General features: G+C 35.0%; 1 pseudogene across 1 annotated transcript in view; it reads right to left on the reverse strand.

Annotated features, from left to right (window-relative positions):
• Window positions 1-1,928: 1,928 nt before the first annotated feature.
• The window catches only part of LOC102874693, a 54,492-nt pseudogene continuing 36,699 nt past the window's right edge, over window positions 1,929-19,721 (reverse strand). Inside the window, exons 22-35 of the transcript XR_438875.1 lie at window positions 19,113-19,299; window positions 17,464-17,652; window positions 16,645-16,882; window positions 13,484-13,589; window positions 13,202-13,400; window positions 12,574-12,668; window positions 7,532-7,642; window positions 7,173-7,277; window positions 6,870-7,035; window positions 5,683-5,783; window positions 3,285-3,386; window positions 2,527-2,566; window positions 2,196-2,258; window positions 1,929-2,066 (exon numbers count right to left, since the gene is read on the reverse strand). The product of XR_438875.1 is annotated as a zinc finger C3H1 domain-containing protein-like (transcript). The remainder of the gene's footprint in view (window positions 2,067-2,195; window positions 2,259-2,526; window positions 2,567-3,284; window positions 3,387-5,682; window positions 5,784-6,869; window positions 7,036-7,172; window positions 7,278-7,531; window positions 7,643-12,573; window positions 12,669-13,201; window positions 13,401-13,483; window positions 13,590-16,644; window positions 16,883-17,463; window positions 17,653-19,112; window positions 19,300-19,721) is intronic.

Genomic DNA, 19,721 nt, shown 5'->3' on the forward strand with positions numbered 1-19,721 from the left:
GAATTTACAAAAAGAAAGAATGAAAATGGGACTCAAGAGGGAATCTTTGAGGTATTGTAACTTTTATAATATAGCTGCATGATTTTAAACAGCAATATGACAACTGATCAAGAAACAGCTACTTATCATATGCTTGGACTACTGCTCACATGACCACAAGAAATATGTAGATGGTGACTTCTGGAACGGTTATGGTGCACAGCCTGCAGGGCCGTACCTCTGGAGTTACATGCATAATTTGAGTATGGCTCTGCAAACACCAATGCACAGTAATTCTGTAAAGATGAACAAGTTTGCCTAGCATTTGATAAGGCTGATCCTCTGCCTTTAACATTAGATCACAGATTGTTTTAAGAACTATTGTGTGAATTCCAATTTCTTCTGCCAAGTACAAGCAACTCACTGCAGTCAAACTGGACCGGCTTAACAGCTGACCCTCCACAAAGGTTTTTAGAAGGCTGTAAATTACCTAGGAGCAAACTGTCTTTCTCCCTCAACAAATAGTGGATTCAAACGGCTAGAGAAGTGCTGCCTTTGCGTTAGCAGTGCAAATGCAAAATACTCCTTACAGCATAAGCCACTAGAGCTCCCAACTCAACAGAGACCGATGGGAAAACAAAACAAAAATCAAGGTCTCTTTTATATTTGGTCAGACTGATATTCAACATAGGACATGTCCTGAGGCAAATAATTCAGAGTGCAGTTGGAAGATACTTTCTAAATACTATGATTTTGAGAACAAGGAATTTAATGGTAATTAAAACCTAACTTTTCACTGTTCTCAAAACAAAAGAGGGCCTTAAAGTTTAAAAGTGTCATTGGTTAGTGGGTGTTTTGGGAAAAGATTATCAATAATGATTATACAACATTAAGAATCTAACCATGCCACTTAATAATGTATGTAAAAATTGTGGAATCTGCAAATATTTTGTTATGTGTATTTTTACTGCAATCTTAAGTCACTGAAGGGTTATTTTTATATATAAAAATAGGCTCAGTGTAATAATGATAAAGTTATGATGACTAGCCACCCTTCCTATTTTAACCCTTTTCTCCCACAAGTGTGTGAAAAGTGAATCAAGACAGCAACATTTTAAAAAAAGTTAACTTATATTCAAAATATTCTGAATATAAACAATTTTAATACTACAAAGTAGTAATTCAATACAAAGCAGTTCAAATATTAACTGTTCTTTAAACTGTTAAACTTTATTATAAATTAAAATATCTTTACAAAAAAATTGCACATAATATTTGACCACTCTTAGGTTCTGATGCACTGGCAACTGCAATAGTTTCTTTTATCTTCAAGTTAAACAGTCTCAGCAAGGAGTCCAGAACGTAGAAAGGGTAATAAACAACCCTGTTAGAGCAATTCAAGTGCAACTAGCAGACTTGTGGCCATGGCAGTTACACTTAAGATGGACTGCTTAAGTTTTAAATCCTGAAATAAAGAATCTCAAAAGATTTTTAAAAGGAAGAACCAAAAGGTACTGCCTGTTTTTTACTGTAAACACAGCCCTAGAAATTAAACCCCAAACAAGAACCTCTCAGGCATCAGAGAGTGTCAAGTGAATCAGGAATAGCACAACATAAAAGGGCAAAAAGTAAAAAATAAAATAAAAATTTAAAAAAACCCACAAAATGAAAATAAATGTCAGTCACTTTGAGGAACTATACTTACGTACATGATGTTATGACAATCTGGCTGGGCCTAGAAGCAGGCCAAACAGGAAGTTCATTTATCCAACTGAAGAAGGTTATGTTCATTGCCTCCGGTTTTGAGGATAGAATATTGTAAGGAACTTGATATGATCAGTAATACTTGTCTGCTTTATACAGACCTTAGCCAGGGATCAGCCTAATCTTGAAGGATCATTCAAATAATTTGGCAATTAATATAACTTAGAACTGACTGCACCCAGTGTTCAGTGATTCTTGCTCTCTGTTTTGTTACTGTTTAAATTTAAGAGCTCATTTAGGCTGACTCCAATCTCTTGGCACTTGGAAACTAGTTTTCTCAGGTTATCAGTTTTACCTCCTTCTGATGCTTCAAACAAGAGTTGCTGTAAAAGACAGGGAAGCACATAAGTAAGATTTAGCTAGAATCTGAGCATTACCACATCAATGGATATGGCACATGCAGAAAATTTATTGGAAAACTTCAAGATGAAATAAAATATAAAAAGCATTACATCTTTCCACAGTGACGCACAAAGAGGTAACTTCTGTAAGGCTCTCTGATATAAACGGTGGACCTATAAGATAGATACAGAGAGAAGTCCATCAGGAAGCATGACAGAAAGTACCTCCATAATTCTAACTCTATAAAGAACAAACTCTAACAATTTTAACTGTATAAAGAACAAAACATAACATTCAAGACAAAAGGACTGTTGTGTTTTCAATTCTCTATACATTTAGTATTCTCAGAAGAGTAACTTTTATGCATTAACCCTTTAAATTGAAAAGTCACAAAAGAACAGTTTAAAAATATGACCCATTTCACATTCAGTAATAGCTTACCTCTTTTTGTCCCTTTAGAACAATCTCAGCAGCAATGGCTCTAAGATAAAAAGGAATATAGAAAGAAGGGGGAAAAAATTATATGTCTTTGAAAAAAAGAAAAGATACCACCACTGGCAGAATACTGACTGTGGGGATCTGAGTACAAAACTTCCTGAAAGTAACACGCTAAACTTCCAAGGAGGGTTACCTATAGTGAAAAGAAAAATTCAACAATTTTTATCAACTTTACATAGTAAAAACAAACCAGTGTTTTGAATATAAATAAAGTTCATGAAAAAAATACTCTTAACTACTAATGAAAGACACCTGCTTGGTGGAGACAGCAACCGATGTCATGGAATAATCTGTGTATGAACTGTTAAATGAAAAACTAACTGTTCGGTAAACTTTTACCTAAAACACACAAAAAAATCTTTATCTCACACTTTAATTACTAAAAGAACAAACACTTAAGTGGGAATAACCTCATATTTTAAAGGAGTCTTAAAACATATATATCAGATATATTTGACAAACAGTAGTATTTTCTGAACAGGATTTTAAATTTTCAAGGCAAATTAAAGTCTATCTTTTTCTGCCTGTAGAGGAAATTGTATTCTTGGTATTAAATTCAGCCAGTACCAAAACTAAGTCAAATGAGAGTCAAGATCTCCTCAAGAGGAAAAAATAGTTGTCATTTTAGATTTACCTGTCTGAAGTAAACCTTATAAATAAAAACAATAGCTATAAAAACATGTACTTGATTGTTGCATTACATTTTCCAGGTGGCCAGGCATGTTGGGATATTATATGTAAACATCTTGGCTTGGAGTTTCAGAATCTGAACATTGCTTTCTTCCCACTCATGTTGAAGCAGCCTGTAAAGCAGAGTCAGGAAAATGAACAAAGCACTGCAAATGTACAGAATCCCAAATGTGTACCATGAATAGAATGTCTGTGAGTAATAATTTTAACTGTTTAATTCCATTAAGGTCCTACAGAGGCCTTTCTAGAATGCCTCTTACAAAAATGATCTTGAGACAGAAATGTATCTATCTAACAAACAATCTAGTCACGACTTAGGTTCATCTTCAACAAGCTAAAGCAAGATCTATATACCCCTAAATGATATTAAAGAGCTCTGTCCAAACAACACTCTCCCTTCCTTTATCCAAATAATCATGATTTTAAAATATGAGTCCAACTTCACAGTATTAAACAGAAAATTAAACAGAGCATGCTTAATCTTGAATAGTTCTTGAACCGAGATGCAAGTACAATGACTAAGTCTGAATTCCAGTGAGAAAAAGGACAAGAAGGACCACAAGAAAATCAAGAAATATCAGCAATTACTACTACATGAAAATCTGTAAAAGAAGCTAGTCAAAATTACTACTTTCTCTGTCAAATACTTTATTAAAGTTGATGTTTTATAATAAAAATTATATTCATTAGCTTTTGCAGATTATAAAAAACACTCTTTGCCTTCTTAACACTAAGATACAATCCATACTGAAGGCCATATTTCCTGATCCTCTGCAACAAGTGCTTGAAGTCCTCAATATCAGCAAGCAAGATTGTGTCATCTCCATAATGTACGTTTACTGACGAATCTCGTTACAATCCTAACATGATATTCCTCTTCACAGAGTCCAGCTTCTCAAATAATTTGCTAAGCATACAGATTGCATAAGTATGAGGAGAATACAACCCTGACATATTCCTTCCTAATTTTAAACCTTGAGTATAGCAACTCGAGCTACTTAATCGTTCTAATGCGAAACTTATACTTGGACCAGGAGGCAGTCGTCAGAACAGAGTAAGGGAACACTGCATGGTTCAAAATTGGGAAGGGTGTATGCCAGGGATGCATCCTATCTCCATACCTTTTCAACCTATATGCAGAACAGATTATCCGGGAGGCTGGGCTCTATGAGGAGAAATGTGGGGTCAGGATTGGTGGACGATTTATCAACAATCTGCGTTATGCAGATGACACAACCCTGCTTGCTGAAACTGAGGAGGACCTGAAGCACCTGCTGTAGAGTGTCAAGGACTGCAGCCTACAATATGGATTGAGGCTCAATGTCAAGAAGACAAAGATTCTCACCACTGGACCAATTGGCAGCATCAGGATGGATGATGAAGAGATTGAGATTGTACACAACTTTAGTTTGCTTGGCTCCACAGTCAATAAATAGTCTTGGCACAAGCAATCAGGAAATTAAAAGGCGCATTGCCATGGGAAAGTCTGCTGTTAGGGACCTCTCCAAAATACTGAAGAGCAATGGTGTCTCTCTGGAGACTAAGGTGCAGCTGATAAAGGCCATCGTCTTTGCAATCACTTCTTATGCATCAGAGAGTTGGACAATGACCAAGGAGGATAGAGGTAGAACTGATGCCTTTGAGCTGTGGTGCTGGAGAAGAGTACTGAGAATACCGTGGACTGCTAGGAAAACAAACAGATTTGTCCTGGAAAGGGTTAAACCAGGTGGTTCCTTGGAGACAACGATTCTGAGGCTCCGTCTAACATGCTTCGGACATGTTGTGAGAAGAGACCGGTCCTTGGAGAAGGACATCATGCTTGGGAGGGTGGAGGGACAGTGCAGGAGGGGAAGGCCCTCTATGAGGTGGATTGATTCAGTGACTGGGATAATCGGGATGGGAGTGTCAGAGACAGTGTGATTGGCACAGGACAGAGCAGCGTTTAGGGCTGTTGTACATAGGGTCGTTATGAGTCGCAAGCGACTCGACAGCACATAACAACAACAATAGTGGTCCCTTGCTCTGTTCACACAGCAGCCTCCTGGTCCAGGTATAGATTTCATATGAGTACAATTAAGTGCTCTTGGGATTCCCATTCTGCTCAATTTTAGGCATTACTTGTTATGATCCACCCAGTTAAATGCCTTAAAGTTTTCATGAATAATTTTATATGAAGGGTCCATAGGGAGCTCTGGTGGCTTAGTGGTAAGAAATTATGTTGCAATCCCAAAGCCACATCATTTGAACCCACCGACTGTTCTATGAGGGAAGAATGGGCAATCTCTTCCCATCCAATTAACTACCTCTGAAAATCCACTGGAGGTCAGCTATGGGTTGGTTCCAACTCAAAGGCCCATAACAAAAACATACTATTGAACTGAAGACCAAAAGAATTTTATTTACTCTTACCTCAGGGCAAGTCCAGAATTAGCTGGCATAATTGAGCAAAATCGTTCCAAGGTTTCAGAATGCTGGGCCTTTGGAACACAGCTCAAATAAAAGAAAATAACCTGTAAAGGTTGAGGGGAAAAAAATTAATACAACCAAAAAATGTAAACCCCACCTACATGCTTTAATGAGAAAACCAAAATGGTCTTGAAGACATGAATGTATAAATTATGACAATGTACAATGCTGTGAGTTATATTCCTATCATTAATTATATTAGTGACTTCAAATATGAATTAGGAAATAAGGTCTAGTGATGAGAACCATGGACTGAGAAACACTGACAAGCAGTCAGGAAACTGGGATTTCATTCCTGAGTCTACCTTTACTTGCTGTATAGTTGGGCAAGTCATAGGGCTAATAATACCTGCCACATCTTGCTCATGGAATGCCCGTGTATAAATGACTTAATGTCCATAAAGTGGTTTGAGATCCTGGGACAAAGAATGGCATAAAAGTATAAAGCATAATAATTGGTTATGCTCATTATCAACAAAATTATTTCAATAAAAAACAAATCAAATGCATGTATGTGTATATGAATATATACATACACACATACATATAAGAATGCTAGTGTAATACTGCACTGAATAAATGGTTTAAGGGTTTTCTGAAAATAAACTACAAAGAAACATCTTTGTTTCATTACCCTATAAACAACTTTGTAAATATATCTTGTTGGTCAGTTTCTACTTTTAAACTGAAAAATGGCATTCTATTTTATGCTTGGTTTAAACTTGATCAAAAATAGCCGCTAGTCTCTAAATCCACTCTTACTTAGCTACAAAAATTTTTTATTCAATAAAATGTCTAAGCATTTTCCTTCATTAAATGAAAATACTAAAAAACAATGGCAATTATTTCAATATATACCATCATGTATTTCTTTAAACAATATAACTTCTATGCTAGAAGTATTTTCTTAACTAAAAAATAATCAAATGCATTTTTTTCTAATCCTGAGTTTTAAAGAGCAAAGGGACACTGTTTCTAGACTTTGAAAAGTTAAATAAGAAATATAGTTTAGAATAATGGTGAATAATAGGAAAATGGTTCTAAAAGCTCTCTTGGTATAGAATTTTTGCTGTCATTTAAGTTCTTAAATAAGAAATACAAAAAACTTAGAAAAAATTTTAAGTTCTTACCCTATTATGAAATTCATAGTTGGACCAGTAATCAGCACTGCTAAAAGGAATGGGATATCGGGCAGGGACTGTAACCAAACATCTATTCACTAAATCAGTAAAAAATGTGAAGTCTTGAAGTTTGTTTGTGGATCCAGCAGCCCTGTTATTGGCAAAGACAAGATAACTGCCAAAAGAAAAAAATATCATGCTAAGTTAGAATAACCAGTCAGTAATTCTTTCATCAAGAAAGCTGATCACCCCCTCTCCCACCACATCCCCTTATTGCAAAATTCCATCGTTATTAGGAAGAACTAAACTTACTCCAGCCAAATCTTCTGTATTATATCAGATCTCATGGTCACCCCTAATGCGGTCTCATATGCCTCCTCTGCCTCTTTAACACTTGATAGAAGGGGATGACATAGGCTGTATAAAAAAATGAAGGAAAACATGAGACAATGACAGTCCAATTCTATTAGGTAAAGGAATTCCAAAGATCATCGTAAATATTACAGACAACAGCATTTAAATCTTTCTTTTTATCTTTCTTCTTTGGTATAATTAACTTTACTATTTCTGCAACTTTGTTTCTATGGCTTTAACATAATGTTAATTTAACACAATGTCAATCAGTAACAATAAACATAAACAACACTTTTCCATACACAATAATGTCTCACCAGTAAATCAGCCACAAGTAAGGGATTTGGCTATTAAACATTTCATCATTAAAATTCCCTTTATATAAATGAGCTGGAATGTCAAGTCGTCCTGGGATATTTAAGAGACACCTAAAATAAAAACAAAATTTGAAATTATACACACATGAATTACATAATCATGCTAAAACAAAACAATGTAAGTTTTAATAAAACTTAATTTGACATATTTTAAAAAGTAGTCAAGTTTTATATTCATCTATAAACCATATCCCTATAATTATATCTGTTACTGTTATATACCATCAAGTCAAAAACAACTCATAGCTGACATTTCAGCAGGTTTTCCAGGGCTGTAAATTACCCAAGAGGAGACTGACCATCTTTCTTCTGCGGGTGGTTTCAAATTGTGTGCCTTTGGGTGAGCAATTTACAACTAGACCACCAGAGCTCCCTTCTCTTGGATTACAGCTTAGGAAATCCTATGGGTCATATCTCTAGAATCCTTTGAGTTTTATTATTTTATTCTACACGAGTAACTCTTGTTGTCTAAGATATTTTTTAAAATGGCTGAAGGTATTTCTTTTCAACTTTTCATTATGATTTGAGCAAAAGCTTACAGAGCAGATTGGTATTTTATTCAACCATTATACTTGCTCTTGTGGCCTAGTGGTAAGAACCTGAACTGCAAATCCAAAGGTACACAGTTCAAATTCACCAGCTGCTTCACAAGAGGATGAACAATTTTCTCACATGCAACTACTTAACTGACTCTGAAAACCAACTGGAGGATCACCTATGAGTCGACTCAGGTTCAAAGGCACACAACAGCAACATTCATAAAAGAGCTTTTTTAGAGGTTTTTTTTTTAAACAAATGGGCTTGTTCATTTTCTCTTTCTACACTAGTTGTTGTTGTTGCTACATGCCGTCCAGTCCCTTGCCACTCATAGCAACCGTATGTACAACAGCCCTAAACCCTGCTCTGTCCTGTGCCAATTGCACTGCCTCTGACACACCCATCCCGATCACCCCAGTCACTGAATCAATCTACCTCATAGAGGGTCTTCTCCTCTTGCACCGTCCCTCTACCCTTCCAAGCATGATGTCCCTCTCCAAGGAACAGTCCCTCCTTAAAACATCCCCAAAGTATGTCAGACGAAGCCTCAGAATCCTTGCCTCCAAAGAGCAGTCTGGTTTAACCCTCTCAAGGATAAATCTGTTTTCTTGGCAGTCCATGATACATTCAATACTCTTCTCCAGCACCACAGCTCAAAGGCATCAATTCTCCTTTTACCCTTCCTAGTCATTGTCCAACTCCCTGATGCATAACAAGTGATTGCAAAGACCATAACCTGTATCAGACACACCTAAAGTCTCCAGAGTGACACCACTGCTCTTCAGTACCCTGGAGAGGTCCCTAACAGCCCACCTTCCCATCGCAATATGTTTTTTGATTTCCTGGCTACTGGCACCAAGAGTGTTGACCGTGGAGCCAAGCAGACTAAAGTTGTTAACAATCTCAGTCTCTTAACCATCCAACCTGATGCTGCCAATTCGTCCAGTGGTGAGAATATATGTCTTCTTGACATTGAGCCTCAGTCCATGCTGAAGGCTGCAGTCCTTGACCCTCTGCAGCAAGTACATGAGGTCCTCCTCAGTTTCAGCAAGCAGGGATGTGTCATCTGCATAATGCAGACTGTTAATAGATCTTCCACCAATCCTGACGCCACCCTTCTCCTCACAGAGCCCAGCCTCTCGGATAATCTGTTCTGCATACAGGTTGAAAAGGTATGGAGATAGGACACATCCCTGGCACACACCTTTCCCAATTTTGAACCACCCAGTGTTTCCCTGCTCTGTTCTGACGACTGCCTCTTGGTCCAAGTATAGGTTTCGAATTAGAACGATCAAGTGTTCTGGGATTCCCATTCTTCTCACAGTCAGCCACAGTTTGTTATGATCCATACAGTCAAGTGCCTTTGCATAGTCAATGAAACACAGATATTCTCCTGGTATTCCCTGCTTTCAGCTAAGATCCATCTAGCATCAGCTACAATATCCCTAGTACCCCGACCCCTTCTATACCCAGCCTGGACTTCTGGTAGTTCTCTGCTGATGTGCTGTTCCAGTCGTTTTTGGATAATCTTCAGTAGAATCTTGCTTGCATGTGAAATCAATGACACTGTTCTGTAGTTTCCACACTCTGTTGGGTCACCCTTCTTTGGAATGGGAACAAATATAGATCTTTTCCAGCCAGTTGGCCAAGTGGTTGTTCTCCAGATTTCTTGGCACAACTTGGTGAGCACATCCAGGGCAGGATCTATTAACGGAAATACATCAATTGGTATACCATCTATTCCTGGGGCCTTATTTTTTGTTCTTTCCTTCAAAGCAGCTTGAACGTCTTCCTTCAGCACCATAGGCTTTTACTCATATGTTATTTCATGAAATTCTTCTGTGTCTGCCAATTCCATTTGATACAGTGACTCAGTTTATTTTTTCCATCTTCTTTTAATACTTCCTGGGTCATTTAATATTCTGCCTAAAGCATCCTTGATTATAGCAACTCTAGGTTTCAATTTGTTCTTCAGTTCCTTGAGATTAAGAAATGCTGAACGAGTTCGGCCCTTTTGATTTTTGACTCCAGCTCCTTGCACATTTCATTGTAATATTTTGCTTTGTCATCCCGTGCTGCCTTTTGGAATCTTCTTTAATTTTCAGTTCTTTAGTATCTTGAATTCTTGTGTTTTGGCTTCTCTGCACTCCAGTGCAATCTTCAGAGTTTCTTCTGACATACACTTTGGTCTTTTTTCCTCTTCTGTCTTTGTAATGACCGTTTGCACTCTTCCTGGATGATACATTTGACATCCTCCCACAACTCATTAAGTCTTTGCTCATTAAAGTTCAAGGCTTCAAACCCTCAAAGTTACTAAACTCCTCTAATTAAACCTAATTACATAGGAAAAAGCATGAAAATGTCTAATAATAAAGTCTTCCCATACATCTTGGACTTTCCTATAAAATATTTACAAAATCTGTTACCTGAAACAACTGCTCACATGCATTCATACATACCACCAGTTTTATTTTATATATGAGATCAAAGAGTTTTCTATGGCATACTGGTTAGAAAGAAATCATGATCAAATAAGGTTGGAAACTAGTGAAATTAAAGCCCCTTATTGAAAAATGACAAAACATATTGGCAAAGAAAAATGACAGAACTTATTAGGCAAGCAAAGGCTTTAAGAAGTCAATCATCAAACAAATCTATTTGACTAGATATTGTTTTTTCCCCCTCCAGCATATCTAAACCTGTATTAGAATATGTATGTGTACAAAATTTATCAATATTTTGGGTGAAATGAATTTTTTTTAAAAGGAAATATACTGATCTCAAAAACGATAAGCTAGTAAAACTGCTTACCTTGTATTTTAAAATTACTTCAAAAGAATAATGGAGAGTGTTTTTAATCTCTTTAAACCACCCAATTCTATTTCTTCTATTACTATACTTTGGCAAGATTTATAAATATTAAATTATTTCAATATAAATAAAAGGATGGCAAAAATGATGTCACAATATTATTGCCTTTCTAAAACCTGACTCAAAAAGACTTCCTAAATTAACAGAAATACATACTCTTTGTGCAAAGTCTTCTATATTCTCCAAATAAAGTAGCCAAAGGATACCTTTTTTCTCTTCTTAGTAACTTATGATTATTCTCACAAAAAGAAGAAAAAAAATTTTTTTAAGCTGGATAATTTAAAAAACAACAAAAAGATTATTTGGGGGCTATTTTAAAATTTCTACTGGTATTGTCATTTTTTTCCTCCTTAATTATTTGGTATCAAAAAAATCTTTAAAAAAAAATCATTAGTTACTAACATAAATAGTGTCAACTTTTTCTTTTAAGCTAAATAAACTAACAGTAACCCCAAGCCCAAGGGAAGACCAGAACCAACAAATATGAAGTGAGTTTGATTTAGCCTTGGATTGATTGGCCCTTTGCCAGTTTGAGAAGAAATAAAATGAACAACAGAGGTGAGCATGAGGTAGCAGTTAAGTATCTTTAAATACTTAAAGGACAATTTAATTCCTCATTAATTTGGACTTATATAACTCTTTTATAATGGAGATATTAATCAACACAGCACAGCAGTAAAGGTACTAAAACAATTGTGGTCAGAAAACTGATTACCATAAGACAAGTGAAAAGAGACTCAAGTCTGGGAAGTAACTCAAAATTTTTTTGCTATCTCTCTTAACTGCCACATTTTCAGAAAATTGTAGAAGGGAAGGACTACTGACTTAGGAGAAAGTAGGTTTTATTAGGAAATACAGTTGTGCTCATTCATTTATATAGTCAGTGGGGCTGCTTCATCCCTAAAACAGCATAGTTGGGTAGTAATAACAAGGACCGTGTGCCCTTCAAACCTAACAAATTTACAACCTTGTCCTTAAAACAGTATTTATTCAACATTATTTCCAAACTTACAGTCCTTCCATTTAGAATTAATGAAGGAAAACAGTGTAATATTTATATTCACATTAGATCACAAATAAAATAAATTATCTCCTAAAAAAATCACTAAGAGCATCTTACAACAGTTTTTTTTATTACGTGCTAAAAGTAAAACCATTAATAATAAAATTAGTCATCTTTAAAATGCACACACACGCATGTGATATGTGTCACTGAGTCAGAACCAATTCATAGCTGAACCTCCAGTAAGTTCTCAGAGGCAGTAAATCACATGGGAAGAGACTGCCTGTGCAGGAGCTGGTAGATTCAAACCCTGTGCATTTGACATTCAGCACAGCGTTTTATCATTAGGCCAACATAACTCCTTCATAAATACGCAGTTTTTAATAAATATGTAAAGTACCTTATATTTTGTCTCCATTTCTTTAAACTCTACTGCCCTCATAAGAATTCTATAAAGGAGTCTTTCAAATATAGCAGTCTAACTAAAACAAATCAAGTCACAAAATAATCTTTCCAGGGAAATTTAACTAGTCTCTATCCTCTACAAATCAAACAAGTTCTACAAACTTACTGAAACAGATCCAAGTTACTGTATTTCTCAAATCCAGGTTTAAAGAAGGATGCGAGAAATTTCCGCAAAAATGGAAGAAGCGTATCACCTTCATTCTATTTTGTTTAAAAAGGAAACATACATTAACAATATTTAAGTAAAATACTTCAAAGAAGAAGAAAATCCTCCAATATTACTAATTAGATTTAAGTCTTGCTTGGAGCAGAGGAGGGTAAAGTTCACATTCAAGAAAGGTACATTAGCACATTTGGTTAACTTTTATATCTTGATCACTGAATTAAGTTTAATTAACCACTAAGTAGCTTAACACTTAATACCACTACAGACTCAGTTTCACCCAACAATTATCTATTAAGCTTCTATCACATATTTTTCACTGTGCTGGGTATTAGGATCAAAAATTAGTAAGACCTGGTTCTTGTCCTTAAGACAAGTATATAAAGCAACTACCAACAAAATTAAAAATCAATGTAATAGGTATAACTGTTTAACTATGCATAAGGTATATCAGAGAGAAAAGGCATATAGTGTGCATTATAGGAGAAACTAAAGCATGAAATATCTTAAAGGGTGAAAAAAATAGAAATCAAAAGATCATCTTATAAAACTGATTCATTTTATTTTTTACCTGTAAGATGAACAATTTACTTGTATGATAAAAAACTTCTGCATTCTGAGGATTTTTTTCAAACGCAGTAAGCCACTCTGTTCTGGCTTTTTCATGTTGATTTGTTTGCAAGTATACAGCAACAAGGGCTTCCAACAACTGGCAGTTCATAGGACATGATTCCAGTAAATGTTTACAAAGCTTTATTGCCGCTTCAAACCTTAGTAAGAAAAAACAAAGTTTCACTACCTAAAATGAGCCATTTTAAATAGAAACGTTAAGTATGGGTCAATTAAGTTTTACCTCTCCAGAAGCTGGTACAGAGCAATCATGTTCATATAAAGTGGAAGACAGACCTCTATTCTTTTCTCAACAGTAAGGCTCTCATCAGTACAAGCTTTCACTGCATCTATCCAAAAATATCACAATATGAATTAAACATAACATATTTTATTGTGCTACCTCAGTGAAAAAAAAAAGTGGGAAAAGATGGCCTATTCTTTTACTTGATCATCATCTTACTCAGCTTTACTGAACTTCCAAATGCTTCCCATTTTTTCAAAGGAAGAAGTCCCTGAGTGGTATAAAATGTTAAATTCTTGTTTAAATCTACCAACAGGCACCTTGGAAGGAAAGACTGCCATTTGCTTCGGAAAGGTAACAGCCTGCAAAACTCTGTGTAGGTCAATTATGCAACACATGCAGTTGCTCTGAGTAGAAATTATTAACTTGAGGCAACTGCCTTTTGGCTTGATTTAACTCAAAGTAAGCACTTCAGCAATCTCCAAACTGCTATATTCAAATCCTCCTCACTTTCCTATAAAACTATCCAACAGAAGCTCTTACATCTGACAATATTTTCCCCCATAAATAAACGTCTCTGAATTTATCCTAAATTCCTTAAAATGCATCTCAAGTAATCAAAAGAATAAACACAATCCTCATTATTAGTAGAGTCTGTATTTGTAAAATTTAACTACTCACTAAAATGTATTTGTAACCTCAAAAATCAGAACCTCTGGTATTCCTGTGACCATTAACAGAAAGGAGCAAAGGAGACATGAGTTGACAGAAACAGATTTCCAAATGAAGCCAAGTAAGGCAATCTCTACGTTCTTGTTTTAGCTTTCACGATTGTGTTTTACGCTGATCATTTTGCTGTATAAAATGGCCCCTAAGTATAGGGGCAAACTGATGTTTCATATTCCTAACTGCAAGAAGGCTGTAAAGTGCCCTATGGCAAAAACAAGTAGGGAGCTCAGGTGGTGATGTCCATAGGGTGTTGTGGTGCCAACTCAAAGGCCACACCTCTCTGGCGGGGTGTTTTTTTTGTTTGTTTTTTGGTTTTTTTTTCTTTTTCTCTCTGGCGGTTTGAATCCAATAGTAGCTCTGTGGGAGAAAAATTAGCAACCTCTTCCTGTGTGATTTATAGCCTCAGAATTCCAACAGATATTCAGCTTTACATCAGTTCCAACTTAAAAGTAATGAGTGAGAAGCTCCATTCAGACATGACTTCTAAGAGTTGTTATCTTAAGTTCAGTATTTACAAAACTATATTAAAGTGCATTAAACAAAAGTACATATAAATAAAGCTATGTACTGCTCAGTTAACCAAAAAAAAGTTTTAACCAAAGGGTATTTTTCCTAAGAACAGTGGTTCCGTATTCAATAATTCTGTATTCGTATTGGCTTTATATGACAAGTTGCTTTTCTTCTTAGATGTTGCTGACTCAACTACAACTCACGGTGACCCCTGACTGATGGATCAAAATCTTGCCCTATCCTATGCCATCTTAACCATCTCTGCCATGATCAAAGCTCTCTGTTGCTGTCACTGTCTCAGTCCATTTCACTGAGTCTTCTCTTTTGCTCTCAACTTTTTCAGCCATGATGTCTTTTTCCAAGTCTGATCCCTCCTGGCAATATGTCCAAAGTATGAGAGATGAAGTTTCACTATTCTTGCCTCTACAGAGCACTCTGGTCACACTTCTTTCAAGACCAATTTCTTTGTCAGTCATTCAGTACTCTTTGACAAAACAATTCAAAAGCATCAAATCTTTTTGGTCTTCTTTATTCACTGTCCAACTTGCACATGCAGAGGTTGTTACCAGGTTCTATGAAATCAACTACTACTTATAGCGAGCAACCTTATGAACAGCATATCAGAATTTTGCCCTGTTCTACATCATCCTAACAACTATGAAAATCAATCATCCCATTTTGACAGTTTCCTATTAATGACATGTTCCTGTGCCCAGATTCAAAACTCTGAAATTATCCTTGAGTATTTCTTTTCCACTTCCTTCACTTTTCATGTTTCCACACCTCTAATGTGAAAACTTGAGATGCCTTTAGCAAATAATTCTCCTTCCTCAGGTTAATTTTCTTGTGCTTCAGTTATAATCATTAGCTACTGATTGTTTTTTCTGCTTTCTGTATCATTTCTCTTCAGTATATTGTTTCCTAAAGAATTTGTATTGACATCAAGTTTAGCACACTTTCAGAAGTTCTTGAAAATTTTGTGTCTTTATTCCTGTATTTACCAGCATAAAACTCTCACTTTGCTAAGGACTCATTCTTCTCCTTTTTCTATCCATTTGAAACTATTACTTTTTGTTAACTTCACTCTAGTTGCCCTAGTAACAATACTCTTCTTTCCCTTCCTTTACTCAGTAATTCAAGCCCCAGAAAGCCAATAAAAGGTGGCTGCAAGTCAGAACTGACTCAACAGCAGTGAGTTAATTTTTTTATTTAGTAAAATGTTACACATCATGACAGAAAACTCTGACAAATAGAGATAAGGAAGACAGAGGTTCCCATCACGAAAGAAGTTCACCATCCCAGAAAGGTTTCAAAGACACAAGGGATAAGCCATGTGACTGCTAACCAAAAGGTCAGTGGTTCAAACTCACCAGGAGAAAAAAAAAACCTGGTGTCTGTATCTTTAAAGATTTCAGTCCATGAAATCCTATGTAGCATTCTATGCTTATTAGAGCCACTATGAATCAGAATCAACCAAAATGCAGAAAGCATCTCCACCAAACACATAATAACCGGGACTTTCAAAGTCCAGTTCCTTGATAATGCTAATCTACAAAAATCTCTTTTGAATTTATACCTATACAGTTACATATATCACAGATCTTAATCTCATTACATATAATTTAGACTACGAATACATGTTAAATAATGTCAAGTGCATAGATATTTTTATCTTCTCAAGAGGCTATTCACCCTTAAAAAGAAATAACATTTTTTTGCAGTATACACTGCCTGGTTCTCACAGAAATCAATGTTCATCTTAGAGAACTCAATCCTTAATTTTTTAAGCATATATGTAATTTAAAAAATTGCAATTTACAGATATTAATTTATTCTACTTAATTAATTTATTCTACTTAATTAATTATGAAGTAATCATAACAGATAAACTGATGGCTCTAAACATAACCATTTATACATACCTTCAAAAACTGCTAACAACATGTCTGGATTAGTCTTTACATCTTGAACTGCATGCCACGGCATTACAAATGGTTCTGTGTTAACAATTCTTGAAGGATTGGCATTAGATGGATCATACAATTTTGGAGGAAGAATGTTGAATTCGATAAGATGTATGTAGGCTAGCCATGCCAAACATCGATCACTTGTTTTAAGGTATTCAGCTACTATTCTATCATTAGCAGATTTCAAAGCATTCTAGGTAAAATAAAAAAATAAACTGAAAGTGTTTTTAAAAATAATGACTCCTATTCAAAATAAGTTTCAATTATAAAGCAAGAAAAAAAATAAAAGTGATCTATTTCTGGAATGGTTCTTAAAATACCATACCCAGGCCAAAATTTTAACAGATGTCCTTTCTTTCAAAATGCAAAGCCATGACTTTATATTCCTCAAGTTAAGATACTCAATGAAGAAAAGAAATTATGTGTGCCTTTAAAACACCCCAATACTGCAAATCAAATGAGATAACAGACAATAAAAATAACAAAAAATAACCCACATAGAAAATTTTTACTCCCCTTGTTAGTTCTAATCCTGAAATTAATGTGGTGAGTATGATACATTATTTTCATTTAACCTCTTAAAACTCAAAAAAGGGTATCATTCTCACTAGGTAGTTGAGAAAAAAAATTCATGAACTTGTCCAATGTCACATAACTTACCAGTAAGTGACCAGACAGGGATTCAAATCCGAAGCCTATGTCCTTACCATTAAATAACTAACTCTATTCATAATTTAAACTTCTCTAATGGATGCATTTACATAATATGTTTACCTGTAAAATTGCAAGCGCATTTTGGTATCTTCCAGTAAATATATGCAGCTGAACTCTAAACAAAAGAGCCTCTAAAAGCTGAAAGGACAGCATATCTGAAGCTTCTTCTTTGGCTGCTCCCATCAGAAACTCCATCATCCTTTCACATACATAATCTTTTTCTTCATAGGTGCTTTCTAGGTGTAGAAACTACCCAAAGAGGTTTCAAAGAATTAATCATGTTTTATAATATGCTAGAAAACTACATTTCATTAAGAAAGTGCCAAGTTAAATCTTTAATTTCTACAAAAATTAAAAATGTTTGAAAGAAGATACCAGTCACCTAATACTATTACCTAGGTTTTTACCTTTAATGTTTCCAAGTTTATAATGAAATAAAAGTAAACAAAAAAGGTTCACTTCTAGTTCTTCTCTGTAAACAAATAGGCAAACCAAAGCAAGACCTCTACGGCCTTCTTGTAAGTCCAAATATATAGTTACATATAATTTGCACTTAGATGTGTGATGGTACAAGTCTGAACATAAGCATTTATATTAGAATTCTAATTTATATTAGAAAGGATTATTCAAGAAATCAAGTCTCTTTAACGACTTGGTAATTTAGGAAAAACAAATCTTCCGAATACCCATGCCTTATAATACTCTGCTGTGACCAAAAGCATAAACTTTTAATAAACAGGACTTTTGATTATAAAGTTCCAGGTCAAAAACAAACACCCTTCACTGTCTAAATCCAAATCAGTACTGAGTTGAAAAGAAAGTGTGACAAGTTGATTTAGTTCTGAATTCAGTCAGCAAATAAAGTCACTACATTTATCTAAAAATGTACATGTAATTATGTTATCTGAATTCAGGTACTGAAATTTCAGGTATTAATGCATCCAGGCAGTCTCTGGGTTATATTAACATTTTAAATGCATAGAGTGGTTCAGTTATTTTTCCCCTGAGGATCAAATTGCTAATACTGTATTTTTATGCAAAAAAAACATTTTATCTAGAAGCAGTCTTTTATTTATTAGCTTTTAACAGAAAAGTACACTATATATACTAAGACAAACATTTGGCTGCTGCTAAGAAGGACTTAAGAATGGAAACTATTGTAATCTGGGGACTGCCTGTACTTGTTTTATTTTATAAGTGAATCAATTACAAGTGTAAGCCTGGGTAGGAAAGATCTCATTCTCTTAAGAGAATGAAGAAAATCCTATCCTTTCAACCAAATCTCTGAATTTTGATAAAATTTGCTATTAGTATAAATTACAAATTAGGATACTTTCCACAAGCAATGAGGACATCTAATAAAAAGTCCAGAATACTTCCTGGTACTAAGAAAATTTTATACAACAAAGAATTATCTTTAGTACACTTACTTTTGAAAAAAGTACACTTAATTTTGCCCAAACTGAAACTGCTTCCTTTTAAGAGAAAAAATGTTTAATAATTGTGTATTATCTTCTTTATCAAATAGTTTAAAAATTCCCCTTAATAAAATATTTTTTGCTCAAGTAGTTCAATTAAACCTAATTCAGACAGAAGTAGCACTGACATTACTAAAACTAAAAGGAGGGAGGCAGGAAAAAGAAAGAGACTGCATTTCTTTAAGATGACCAAAAGAATTATACACACAGGATATAATCTTTCCTACTCACAGTCCAAAAACTTCGATAATCGGGAGCATATTCAACAGCTGTTTCACACATTTCCTGGACCTCCTCTTTGGTTCCTCTTTTTGAGAACAATCGGAGGTAATGGCACCAAATTTCTGGATTATCTTTGTTATTTTCCAATGCTCGAGCCAGAACATTTAAAGCAGAATCCAAGGATTCTGAACATAATCTACATGTTTAAAGAAAAGTTAGGAGTGTTAAGAATTTATAAATAGGGTTCATATACTATCGGTCTTATTTCATTTTATACTAGGACTTCTCAAGAAACTAGAACCTCAAAAATAAAAAAAATAAAAAGAAACTAGAACCTCGGATAACTAAAGGTAACAAAACTAGGATTTTTTTTTTTAACAAAACTAGGATTTTAAATAACACCTCTAAAAAAAACCCCCAAACCTGCTTGCGAATGGACCTAACAATAATTTTCTTTTAAGTGAAAGTTCAAATGAGCATTTACCTGAGGGAAAAAAAGTTACAAAATAGTAGACTGTCAACTTCAAATGTGCTTTATGTCTGTATTCAGCAACACCTTTTATGATTTACACAGGTCCAGGAAAAGTTAAGCAACTCTTTCTCAAGGTCAGAGAGTGC

This window comes from Elephantulus edwardii, unplaced genomic scaffold, assembly GCF_000299155.1.
Source record: "Elephantulus edwardii isolate Elephantulus edwardi_28Jun2011 unplaced genomic scaffold, EleEdw1.0 scaffold00047, whole genome shotgun sequence".
Classification (NCBI taxonomy): Eukaryota; Metazoa; Chordata; class Mammalia; order Macroscelidea; family Macroscelididae; genus Elephantulus; species Elephantulus edwardii.